At 34.4% G+C, this 13,174-nt stretch overlaps 1 protein-coding gene across 2 annotated transcripts in view; it reads right to left on the bottom strand.

The window, feature by feature from the left end:
- Positions 1-4,529: 4,529 nt before the first annotated feature.
- LOC124357535 (LARGE xylosyl- and glucuronyltransferase 2-like) overlaps positions 4,530-13,174 on the bottom strand; it is a 39,460-nt gene continuing 30,815 nt past the window's right edge. For both annotated transcript variants that reach the window (XM_046809425.1, XM_046809426.1), the window contains exon 15: positions 4,530-11,920. The gene's annotated coding sequence lies outside the window, so the exon portion shown is untranslated. The remainder of the gene's footprint in view (positions 11,921-13,174) is intronic.

The raw sequence follows: 13,174 nt of genomic DNA, 5'->3' as shown, positions 1-13,174 counted from the left end.
TTCTATAATACCTACATTTTGAATCTCACAATAATATGCATCGTATTCCAGTCCCAGCATTCTCATAAAAGTGTTGTGAGGCTGATTCTTAAACTCATGTACATTTATAGACCTGAAATATAACTGGTTTTTGTAGTAGTATTGTTTTAAAACATTTTCTGAAAAATGTTACTTTGATTCTTCATAATAAAATAAAATGCAAAACATTAGCATACAATTTCACCAGGAATGTAATTATCTGTAGTTTATGTGACCAATTCTATTTTGATTAATCTAAATTTGAGATAAGGTGGGACAACGTAAAAATCTTGCTTCCGGTTGGTATTGATGTCTAAAATCTGAGCAGCCCTATCGTGAACACACCTGCAGCAAGTGTCAGATTATATATTTATAGTCTTATGGACTGTAATGAAATCCCTAATGGAAAGCAAGCTAGTAGTATAATGGTATATTAAACTTTACAACATAACACATAGTTATTATTTGATAACTTGTTGTGTGTGTGTGTGTGTGTGTGTGTGTGTGTGTGTGTGTGTGTGTGTGTGTGTGTGTGTGTGTGTGTGTACACTCACGAAAGACATTTAATAGTCAGGCACAGAGCACTGGACACCATTCAATATTAAATGAAAGACAATAAAATTGTGTACATAAAAGATCCTATGCATTTTTGGTTTACAATTAATAATGTTTGTGATATATGTGCGGGAAACTGATCCTCACTGTAGAATGCAAATTCCTTAATAATATTAATGAATAAAGAAAGTTTATTTCCGTTACAATTACAATATTATTGTAATTTGTATTAATGTATACTTAATACATGAATTGATAATAATATGTGTACAATAAATAACTAAAAGTATTATACATAACGGAAATTAGCCTACATGGGCAAGCAGCCTGTCCGTAGGCTAGAGTCGTATTATTAATAGATAGTATGTATATACAAACTAATCTCCAAGGAATGTAGCACTGATATATCTTACAGCAAAGCTACTGTTGTCTCTATTAAATTAAAATGTACATCGCCATTAGTGTAATCCAATACATGTCAACACGTTTTATTTTGAAGTTTACTGCCGAAGGTGGATATGAAGGGGGAGATAAATGTAGTATTCAGTAATGTCTACTGTAGTAGTTAGTCGTAGGCAAACCATAATCATGAGCAAACAGTTGGTACAACAAATGGTCATGACCGCCCACACTCGGACAGTAACAAGGTCACGGCCTCCTCAGGTCCAATATGCAGCAAAATTGTTCACTTTAGAAATGATTATTAATTATTAAGCAAAATGATTATTATTGCCTCATATAGCACCTAAAAGTTTCATAGAATTTAATTCTGTTTTGTTTCTAACCACTACTAGACAATGAGTAGCCTGGGCTATCTAGTAAGACTTACACACGACCTTGACCGTCACGGTTCCTCTGCACCCCCGCTACTGGCATCAGCCGGCTCAGAGCTACCCTGCCTCTTTCCCGTCTAGGGAGTTGCCATGTTAGTTTGGTCGTGAACTTATGCCAGTGAGATTCGTACATATCTCCAAGTTCCAGACTGCTTTATCACACAAAATGTTTGGCAATGTCGATGTTACAGTACATGAGAAGATACAAATATCTGATCTGATTATGTCTCTCAACATAAATGGCTCTCAACTTCACTGCCTTCACTTCAAAACAGTCCAAAACAACAAATGAATTCAGGAGCTTGAAGCAAAATGGGCTAACCGCTGTACTATGGATTCAGTATTTTTACAGGGTTGATCACCATTATAAAACAGTTATCTGCTCCACAACGTTACAGTGTCTGCAGTTACTGGTATACTAACGTTGTCTGAATACAAAGATACCATTCTTTCATGAAAGTGGTCGCTTTCAGTAAACCATATATGCGGATTTGTACTGAGCCAAATCAGATTACTGGTCACTACGCGCTGTCATGTCCGTATATGACCATATCAGGGGATGATCGATAACTAGTGATCATGTGTGGGGGCACGTTGGCTCCGTATTTTCTCTTTCGTTCATTGGGATTTATCTGATTATTATAGTGAAAGTGTTACCGGTGCACGCGAAATTGAATCCGTTACATTTTCAGAAAGTCCTCCAAATCTATAGTAGCGATAAAATACGTTTTAGACATCGTATTTCATGCATCGGTCGCCGCCGTACTTGAGGTCCGGGTTCAAAAGTGAGTCTCTCATTATCTGGTGATAATGATAAGAAGATTGATTGTGCGCTCCTTATCTTCGTCGTCCGACTCAGGTTGTTCAGAAACAATAACAATGGCTCCCACTGGAACTGGCAATTCTAACAAGGTTGACGCGACTGTCATAGCGAACCTTGCCGGAAAACATCTGTCTTTGGGCGACGTTTTCGGGGCAACCCATTAGCTCAAAGTTGTAGTCGAAGAGGCTTTGCGGACCGCGCTGTTTTCCGTCTACTATGAGGTGGGAAGGCTGCAGGAGCTGGTGGACACCTTACCTACGAAGCTGGAGGGGTTGGACGACCACTGCAGGGGCGCTGTGATGCCATGGAGCAATACCAAAGACGCCAGAACCTTCGCATCTTCCTGGTGGAAGAGAAGACAGGGGAAGATACTTCCAGATGGACCGCATCGTCGGTGACCTCTATCAGGATAAGCTCGGTGGAAACCTGCCTGTATCTGCAGTTTCCAGGTCGCACCGAGTCGGTGGTCAGCCCAAGCCAAGCCCCGACGACAGGAAGAGGCACCGCCCAATGATCGTTCGCCTTGTCACCTACTAGGACCGACGGACGATTTATAGCAACAAAAAGAAACTGAAGGGCAGGGGCATCTCGGTGCGGGAAGACCTGACCTCGCAGCGGCTGGAGGTGCTGAAGAGTGACGGCGTAGCACGGGGTTCGAAACACCTGGACCCAGGACGGCAGGTTGCTGTGGCTTAGCAGCAACTGCCACAAGGGAATGGCGAGCCTCACAAGGGAAAAGGTCTCACAGACCTTCAGCCCTCGAAGTAAATCTCCTTATCGTAAATATTAAATCAAAATTATTATTGATCATTTCCATATTTTTCACAGTATATATTATTTAATTGTATATTTTCATTTTCATTTATATTACAATTTATTATTCTGTTTCCAAATAAAAATTAATAACGTTTCTAAGCATAATCAAAATCTATGAATAGTCCTTAAAACTGTACTTTGCATTAGTTCATATTTTCCTTTTTTATCAATCTATTAATATAATAATAACACATAATATAATTAATAATGTAGTACAGTATGATATTACATTTTGAAATAAAATAATATTTTATTTCATATATTTTTATTTCAATTAATGAATTAATTCCCTTTAAATACTAACAAATATCATCTTTTATAGCGATAACAGTTTAAGTTATTAATCATATTACAATAATTAGCATCTTTATATGCTTACTATTAATTTTTGTTTAACAACAGTTACATTGAATTTTACGTTTACGAGTACCTATTATTCATTAAGCAAGCAAAACGTGTATGTTGTGAAATAGCCTGTGAATATATAAATTTTAATTTCTATGTAAGTCATAAAGTACTTTTTTCTGTTGTGTTATGTGCGTGTATGAATGATCTGGCTAACACTGTCACTGCAGCGAGTATTGCCGGCCGATCGCTGCCTGCAGTGTCTCGCCTCTGCTCGCCGCGCCGCACGGGTATCTGACTGCCCGCCACAGGCCAGCGCGCCTCTCCAACCTCCCTATCAGCGCTTCTCTGCCGCTCTTTCGCTTCATATTGACATGAACTTAATTTCTGAGACTAGGCTAAAGCCTGTTACATGCGTTTAATCCGTCGAACTGGCTGGCTACAGCCTTTATAGGAACGACTGCATGTACAAGCGGCAGTGGAGTCGCTGCTTATGTCAGGTCTCACTTTTTTACTTCTATCATATTCTTATCCGACACTACTAGGGAGGGACGTGCAGAGTATATGTTTCTGGATGTTAGTGTAAACGGAAGTCATATTCTTGTAGGTGTTTGTTACAAACCCCCAAATATCAGGTACCTTGTAGAATTGGAACTTACACTTATTGATCGTTACAGTCATGCCTTTATCATGGAAGACCAGAACTCTGACCTAATTGGTCATGCTACTTACGACCAAACGTACTACAATGTTGCAATCTTGTAATCTCACTTTACTTCCTCTTCAAGCTAATCACCATACTGCCACAACCCACACTTGGCTGGATATCATAGCTGTTTTAGACTGGCTCATGTGGTACACCACGGACAACTTCAAGGGCAAGACATACATTTTTGATGATTTTTTAAAAATTGCTTCAAACATGGAGACCATTTTGAATGTTCACTATGGCAGCATCAAAGGTTCAGTCTTCTATTGTATTTAATCCGATATCCATGGAAAATATAAACAGTGATAAAATAAGGGTCTACTTTCCAATTTGTTTCATAGCTTAACAATTGATTGATTTGTTTATTGGATAATGTTTGTGGTAACATAAACTGTAGTGGGGCACAGGAGACAATAACACAGGGCGTACACACATTGTTCTACAACAAATTTATTGCTCAGAAACAAAATCTATGTTACATTTTTAGTTAAAAAGAAACAGGAATGTTAATAACTACTGTCTTACTTTAAATTGCAATAAATCAATAACAGGTTAAGTACGAACACTAACAAATTTAATTTTGTTACAAGGTAAATAATGAAACATTCACTATCAAAACTTTCATTCGTCAAACTTAATTAGCTGACATTTATGTTATATACAGAATCTATGAATTACAACTTAAGTATCAGTTCCAATTCTATACAATTACATAACATGGATACAGTGTAATGACTACAGAACATTCATTGGTCAAAACACAAATTTAAAATAGCTTGTTAAAAATACTAGCTGTTAATTATGGTTAAAACGTATATTACAGATAACAGTAAATAAAGTACAATGCACTTATGGCATATAATACTAACTGGATTTTTAAAATTAAATAGTGACAAGTACATGAATGGGAACATGCATGCTGATTCATATCTATAAAGCATGCTGTGGGCCCTGTAGGGTATTTATAGTTGGTTTTCTTTTTACAAATGGTTTTATAAAGAACGTATAATTGGTGAAACAAAAACCTGCACTTATGGTAGTGTGTTGGTCTTTTGAAAGAGCACGCTCATGTATAAACTATCGGGGGAAGTAAGAATCTTAAAATTGCAATTCAATTTGTTTATGCCTTCACTGCTGGTCTATATTGAGTGAGACCATTCACTCTCAATGTGCTTCTGCTGTGTAATATGTCTACCACAGTCAACGTGTTTATAATGGATTCTATAAATTAAGTTCAAAGGAATTAATTACACATGAGTAAACTAATTAAATACTTATAACATGCACATCTGGTATCAGACTCTCAGAACTATCACATATACCTCTGCTGGACAAACGCTTGAACTAATAATAAATCATCAGCTAACTCTAGTGAGTAATATATTTTAATATCAACATTTCTTAATTACTTTAAAATTATAAATACTGGAAATTTGTTGTCATAAAAACTATGATTTAATACAATAATCACGAAAAAAACCTATTAGCTTGCTGACTGAATTGAATACTGAAGATTAGAAAAATGTATTATCTAACCATTGTTATTATTATAGATTAAGCAAATAAAGCACTTGTATACACAGTAGGTATCAAATTTAATATTAAAAATTACACAGATCAATTCCTATCACAAACATAATTTGTATAATGCGTATATGTTTAACTTTAAAAAAAATTTATATTAATTTCTTTATTTATTAAGTACAGTACAATATTAGAATCAAACCGTAAAACAAATAATGAACAGCTGTTTGAAAACCACAAGTCATGTACACGCTATGACTAAATTTGACTATGTATAATATTCAACATTTGTATAATATCCAATTCATGAAGATTTGTGGAGACCGGTTAATATAAAATCCTACTTATAGATATTTTAATGCAATTGACAAATGTTGAAAGAGCATTTAATAACAAACTTGAATATAAAAATTACAAATTTTAAGTGAAGAGAGCAACAAAAGAGTAAATGACAACATAAAATAATTATTATATTAACACATTAAAATTAAATGGTAAAAATACATATAAAACAATGAATAATACAATGGTATAATCACATCAAAATACATAAGATTTCAATGAGGAACAACAGCTGCTTCAATACTCTATAATAGTAAACTTATAAAAACAAAATAGTTACCACTTTTTAGTTACAATAATAGCAAACAGTTACAATAATTTGTAAACTATAAAAAGTAAAAGGAATAGCTGCCAAAAATAATCACAAAAGGAATTAAAACTTTACTGAAGTAAAACTACAACTAATCAGTCACAACAAAGTTTCTCAACAAATTCTATTTTTCACGTCATCATTACTATTGCCATTGCATGTATGTACAAAACGTACATAAATATGTCATGTTACATATCTTGTGAATACAATAGAATAAAAAATAATAACAGTCTTAAATAAAAAATAGCTGCCAATATTAAAAACACAATAAGTGACTTTGTTGGAATAACATCACTGCTAAACTCTACAGACTAATTCTTACAGAAACAATTAATTCTGAGTAACTTATTGTTCTACAAGTATTATATTAAACAAAAATGTTTTAGTGCTACGGTTATGTAACTGAGTAGGTTTTAATGTTTTCTTACATTTTTATGGTTTAAATAGGCTTGTGTAAGAAAATATTTAATATTTAAAATACAATTAATTTAGACAAGCATACAAAACAAAAATGTAACATCTGATCATTTTATGAATTTTTAATAGGACTGATTCTTTTATTCCTTGTTAATTGGTACAAAGACAGGCTTCCAAATATATTTTCTAAACTCCATGAACACACACATACATGCTATACTAAGATGATATGGAAGACACAAGCATCATATAAGAGACTGTTCAGAAACTTAAGGTGTGCCAGTTCAAGCAACCATATAAAATTTATAGCAATAACATTCCGTCCACAATGTTTACAGGATCTGTTTGGAGGAGGCCCTTTAGATTAACAACATACAAGAATGAAAGTGGTGTATACACTACCCAGCATCAGGGACTACAGGGAACAATTTAACCTCATCCTGCTAGTCTTACCATAAGCAAGATGCAGACCTTTGTGTAAAGTTAGACAAATTCGCATGCCACGGCCGTGATCCTTGCTCACTATTCCCTACTCTAATGGTCACTGCTAGTCAGGGAGGAATTGTATGTATTTTGTATGTGGCCTGGCTGACAGCACCAAGATGTATGTGTTCCAGTGTAGACTTTAAACAATGTCCAAATACAGCTATCCTCTACTTTACTCTAGGCCTCATGTGTCACTTAAATTTGGGCAAGCCTACGGATGTACAGGAGCAACAAATTACTAGTAATGTCATGATATTGGGAAGCAAGGGTAGATCGATAGTCTATTCTACTGCGGGAGATGACTGTTGTTGGTGGGACTCCCTAAGTGTTAAAGACAGTTACTAGCCTAAACATAAAGGTGTGCCATTCCCTGCCCACTTTGACTGAAGAGGCTGGTACAGAACTGGCCCCCCCTTTCTTCCAAGTAGACATGACTGAGATTAATGTCCAAAATCTTACCTAATGAATCTCGACAACATTATCCATCCAGAATATTTTGTCACTCCGGAAGCAGAGCAAAAGTTCTTTTAGGACTAAGTGCAATTTCTAAGCTTCTTGTCCTAAGAGAACAAAATACCTCAAGGTCATCACTCCAGCAACATGGAGAAAATGTACATCTGCAAGCTGGTTAGAATCTATAACCATTAATGGACGGTACATGACCCAGCCCCACATGCAGATAGTCCAGGAGATTTAGAGTAAGAGAACCGAGGAAGATGAGGAAGAAGGGCTGTAAGCTTTTTATTATCATGGAAACAATACTAATCACTCTAAATATAAGGTTTAGCACAGTGCATTTTGTTTGTATGTATTTGTTGTGTTTTAATGTAGAACTATGTTCAGGACTCTCAGTAGAACAGTGACTCACCTGTGACGACCAGTAAGCGATAAATTCCTCCTACATTCAAAATACTGAGCTTACCACTGGTAGCTTCCACATATAGATCCTCTAAGTCTACTATCTGGGCACATAGAAACAACTTTGTTGGTCTAGTACAAATGGACAGATCTTGCTAAAAAGAGACAAGAACTAAAACCTCACCACCATGGGACAGTTTCCATCACACAGATGATGCAGTTTCCTCAGTTAGTACCCTTATGATGCTGTAATGTGTCTTAGCTGTGTATGATATTATAACTGAATGTTCTACATGATTTATAATCAAGGCAATAAAGATATGCATTTCCAATACATAGTAACATACATAAATAATAAAACTTAAAATTGTTATTTTTCTCAGTTATATGTAAGAACATATAAAATACAACAAAACATTTGATTACGTAGATTTAAACCGACTATAATCATTAATTGTGTAGTAGCATAACAAAGAGGACAATAAGCCCAATATTATACAAATCTAAATCTAATACTTTAAATATTCAAACACCAATTATAAGTACATGTTTTAGAGCAAACAATTGTTTTCATAAAATAAATTTGAAAGTCAAAATAAGTTTTTGAAACATTTTTATATGAAAACATATCATATTATATCAATTAAATCTTGGCTGTAAATAGTAGACAATAATTTCAAATATGAGATTTTTTCAACATTCCAGCTGTGATATGTAAGTGTTTCAAACTAAAATCTAGTCAGACTTATAGGAAAGTGCCACAAGAGAGGTTTTACTCCAAACAACGAAAAAATCTACACCCTACTATAAAACATAGCATTACACACGTAATGTAGCTATAGCAGGAAAAGTTGATTCAATGCAAATTTTGTTCCACCCCATTTCACCTTCCACTTAGTGGAATGTCTGAAATCTGATGGTGTCACAGACTTGTCTTCTGGAATCTAGAGTCCTCGTACTTCTAGAGATCCAAATGAGATCTGATGAGAACCACTTCTTCATCTAGATTTTGACACTTGGTTTTGAATTCTAGATGTTTCTGATGTCGAAACGTTGCAGAGTTCGTTTTGAGCTTCTTCATCTCCAACTTATTTTGGATCCCTTTAGACATATGTTGACTCCAGATTCCAGGGGTTAAGTCTGTGACACTGTCGAATTTCAGATGCTCCACTAAGTGGAAGTTAAAATGAAGCTGATCTCAAAATTCGGAAAGTCTTATAATTTCTCTTTTGATGAAATCTCATGCTATGTTATACAGGGTGCATTATGAAAGTAATGCACATGATTTTATTGTGACGCAACTATTTGTCGCAACACGTTCGGACTGGTTGGATAATGTGATGGGGATTCTGCCCTTCCATACGCACCCAGTCTCAGTTCCCTCCAAGCTGTAGAAGTGGTAGGATGTGTCTTTACACAAAGTCTGTTTTTTTATTGTGTCACAGCGCAATGGAGCGCTTGATGGAACAACAGTATGCGATCAAATTTTGTGTAAGTCTTGGGAAGAATACAATGGAAAGTTATCAAATGCTTCAAGAGGGCTTTGAAAGGAATGAATTTTGAGATCTCAATCCAGAAGTTGGCACACACAATCTTCTCCCAAACCCAAAAAAGCCCGCATGAGCAAATCTTGCATTAAAACAATGTCTTCTTTGATGTTCGAGGAATCATCCATTTTGAGTTTGTACAGCAAGGACAAACTGTCAACGCAGCATTTTACGTGGGGATACACAAGAGACTGAAATGCCGGATCGTGTGTCAGTTCTGAAACAACGTCTTCAAGCTCCACCACAACAATGCCCCAAGTCACACGACCTTCGTCTTTACCCACTACCTGACCCATAAAAAGACTCCTGTAGTGCTCTGGCCTTGTTACAGCCCTGAATTGGCTAAGTGTGAATTTTTCTTTCCTCCCTGACTGAAGAAAGAATTGAAAGGGGAAGCACTGGAAGTCGGTGGAGAACATCCAAGCTAACAAGGTTCCTGAGAGGCTTTCCAGTCGAGGAGTTACAGGGTGCTTTCAGACAGAAATCATGGCATAATCCTCTATGTAGGTGTAAAGATGCAGAAGGTAACTATTTTGAAGAATTTGAACCATTTGTTAAAATCGAATGAATAAATCTATTTTTCTAACAAGATGTGCGTTCTTTCATAATGCACCCTGTAAATATATTAATGTGTATTTTTTATTGTTGTTGATCTAGAACTCCTTGTTTTATTATAAATAAAAGAATTCTGACTCCTACATTTTAAAGTTTCACTGAGATGGATGCTTGCACAAACTAGGAAGTTGGGCACCAATAAATTAGGATAAATGTATTATTTAACAGGCTAAGATCTGTCTATTGAAAAATGAGCTTTAGAAGCAAATAGTCTTGTTTGAATAAGATCAATCAGCTCATATTGAACAATATTCATTCAACAGAATTTAGTATACACAATTTTTTACAAACTACTATACATCTAAAATTACTGTTGTCATTTGTTCACATAAAACTGTTAGATTCATCTCTCCAAGACCAAGTAATCTAATAAGTGATGTACTATAGTATTACAAAATCAAAACAATCCACAATTATTTCCACATACTAATTTGAAAACCTTTCTTAACATACACATTTGAAAATGTTATGTATAAGGACAACAATAGCAAAACATTTTATACAAATTTAACAAAATGTGTGATTGCTACTGTAAAGGACAAGAACATTAATGATTTTGTCAGTTAGTTGCTCTTTGTATAGCTGCAATTTCATTGGAGTTGATTGGCCATTATTCGTCAACCATAAAATTCAACATTTCTTTATTGGCTCATCCGTTTATCTGGTTTTCCATACCTAAGAAATCATGAATTTTAACCCTTTCAGCCTACATGAAACATGACATGAAATATGCATAAATTGCCAGCATCTACATAGTAGATAATCCGTATTTTATTATTTCATTTTTTCAACCAATCATTTAGTTTACCGTTCTCTGAGAATTAAACTATCAGTTGTTATATTTTTTCTCACTGTCTGTGTTTTGTCTGTTGTGTCTGTATTTTGTGTGTGTTGTCTGTGTGTGTTATTTCTGAACTTTCGATAGGTTTGCACAAAATGGCTTTTTGTCATATTTGATTGTATTGCGATACCATGTTACATTATAAGATACAATAATGTATTATGTATGATTTTTATTTTGTTTCACATGTTGTAACTGAAAAAACTATAAAAATACTGTATGTGCAAAAATATACTTCGAACTTAAATTTAAAACAATTTTTAATTTTTTATAACAAATTGTTATATGAATAAGAATGGAATAAAACTGTTACATGTATCACAATTGATTCCAATTACTTCAATTTGTTACAAATAAATAAAAAAAGTATAACAAAATTAGTTGGTTAGATTTTTTAATAAAATTATTTCCTCAAACGCTTTACAACTGTAAGAAATGGTCTGGCAATTTATGTATATGACTTGGGGAAATGGCAGTGTTACTGAAAGAGTGAAACAATTCTACAAAATAGCAACAGGCTTCACACTCAATAATACTAACTTACATTAATTTTCTATGAAAGACATTTAAAAAATTTTTGTTGTGATTCACTATAATGTCTTAAAAACCCAATTATGGAATACAAGAGAGCAATCTTTCCTCAATAACCACAAGATTCACAATTTGATATAAAATATTACATAAATTCAATCAATATTATTACACTTGTATTCATTATTACTGAATACCTGATATCTAAAACGAACAGTCCAGGCCTTATCTGGAAAATATCTCCTGTTGGTGGCTTTGAGAATTCGGATAGAACATGTCATCAGAGGCAAGAAGAATCACAGAGTAAACATCAGGTTGAGGTGGGATAATGTTCGGATGACAATGCTCTGTAAAAGAGTGGCAGTTGGTATCACTCAATGATCTATAAAATAAAACCTAACCTCTAAGTAATTCTATTTTTTGTTCTTTTATGTAGGCAAAACATTTAAGGTTATCATTGCCCTTGAGACAAAAAAAGAATTTAATACTTATTCGGATAATAACAGAGTAAAATTCCAACGAACTCAATTACTGTTTGAGTGGATAACAAAAACAATAGTATAATAAATAAAACAGCATAAATAGTAACATAGTAGTAATAACAATAAACAATAACAATAAATAATAACAAATACTAAATGATAATCCAACGATTGTAGACTAGAGTGGACTGCATAGGGGTCCACTATTAGAAATTTCAACTTACAATAATAAAATGATCTTTTTTAGAGTTACACAAATTTTAAATTCGATTGTAATTACGATGGCTGTGTCTTAATGATAATCTAAATGAAAAGTATCAAACCCTTTTGATTGAGTTGTGCGTGGAGTGATAGCTTAGTCTCTTGAATACAGATTATTTAGACCTATTATTATTGATAAGTAATTTTAAATCTTCTCAATGATATCTCAAACCATTTATATTCTATAGTAACAATGTTGTAAATGTTTTATTTGTCTTTGTATGCTTTAAGTAAAGTTATGCATTGTAATCTTATTTCTTTGTTTCCTTACAGTACAGAAGGTGTTTTGCAAAGTTTGGAATTTCGTCTGTATTTGTCCTCAAACAATGTCCTCATCAAGAAGGAACATCTGAGAAGATCTGGATGAGGATGGCTTTGAATTTCTTATTGGAAATTTAGATCTCTTATCTACTTTTGTCTGAATATTATTCTTCAATTTATCTGCAAGTTTCTTTCTGTCCTCTGAGTACAAAGCAGGTTTCTGATTTTGTATAACTTTGACTCTGAATCTAGTTGATATTGTACTAGGAAAATTTTAAGAAGTGGAGCTTTTGCTTTGATAATGGGCATCTGCACTTCATGTTTAGAGCTAGCAGAAGATGACAAAGAAATTTTTCTATTCCCGGAAGTGAGAGAGATGGATTAACCTGCTCTGTTAAGCTCCGCCCCATACCCTCCAAGGCTATACATGAGCTGCACTGAGCCGGCTGGACAGGTGTCAACACAGCTCTAAAGCAAGTATCCTTTTTTAGAAGTTTGGGTAACCCTCCTGTACTCTTTACAACCTTCGTTGAATGGCAGTTTGTCATGGGTCATTATTTAAAAAATGTCTTCTTTTCCAAATAGATTCTCCATTTT

The sequence above is a fragment of the Homalodisca vitripennis genome, chromosome 3 (assembly GCF_021130785.1).
Source record: "Homalodisca vitripennis isolate AUS2020 chromosome 3, UT_GWSS_2.1, whole genome shotgun sequence".
NCBI lineage: Eukaryota > Metazoa > Arthropoda > Insecta > Hemiptera > Cicadellidae > Homalodisca > Homalodisca vitripennis.
This window is presented reverse-complemented; position numbering and strand designations above follow the sequence as displayed.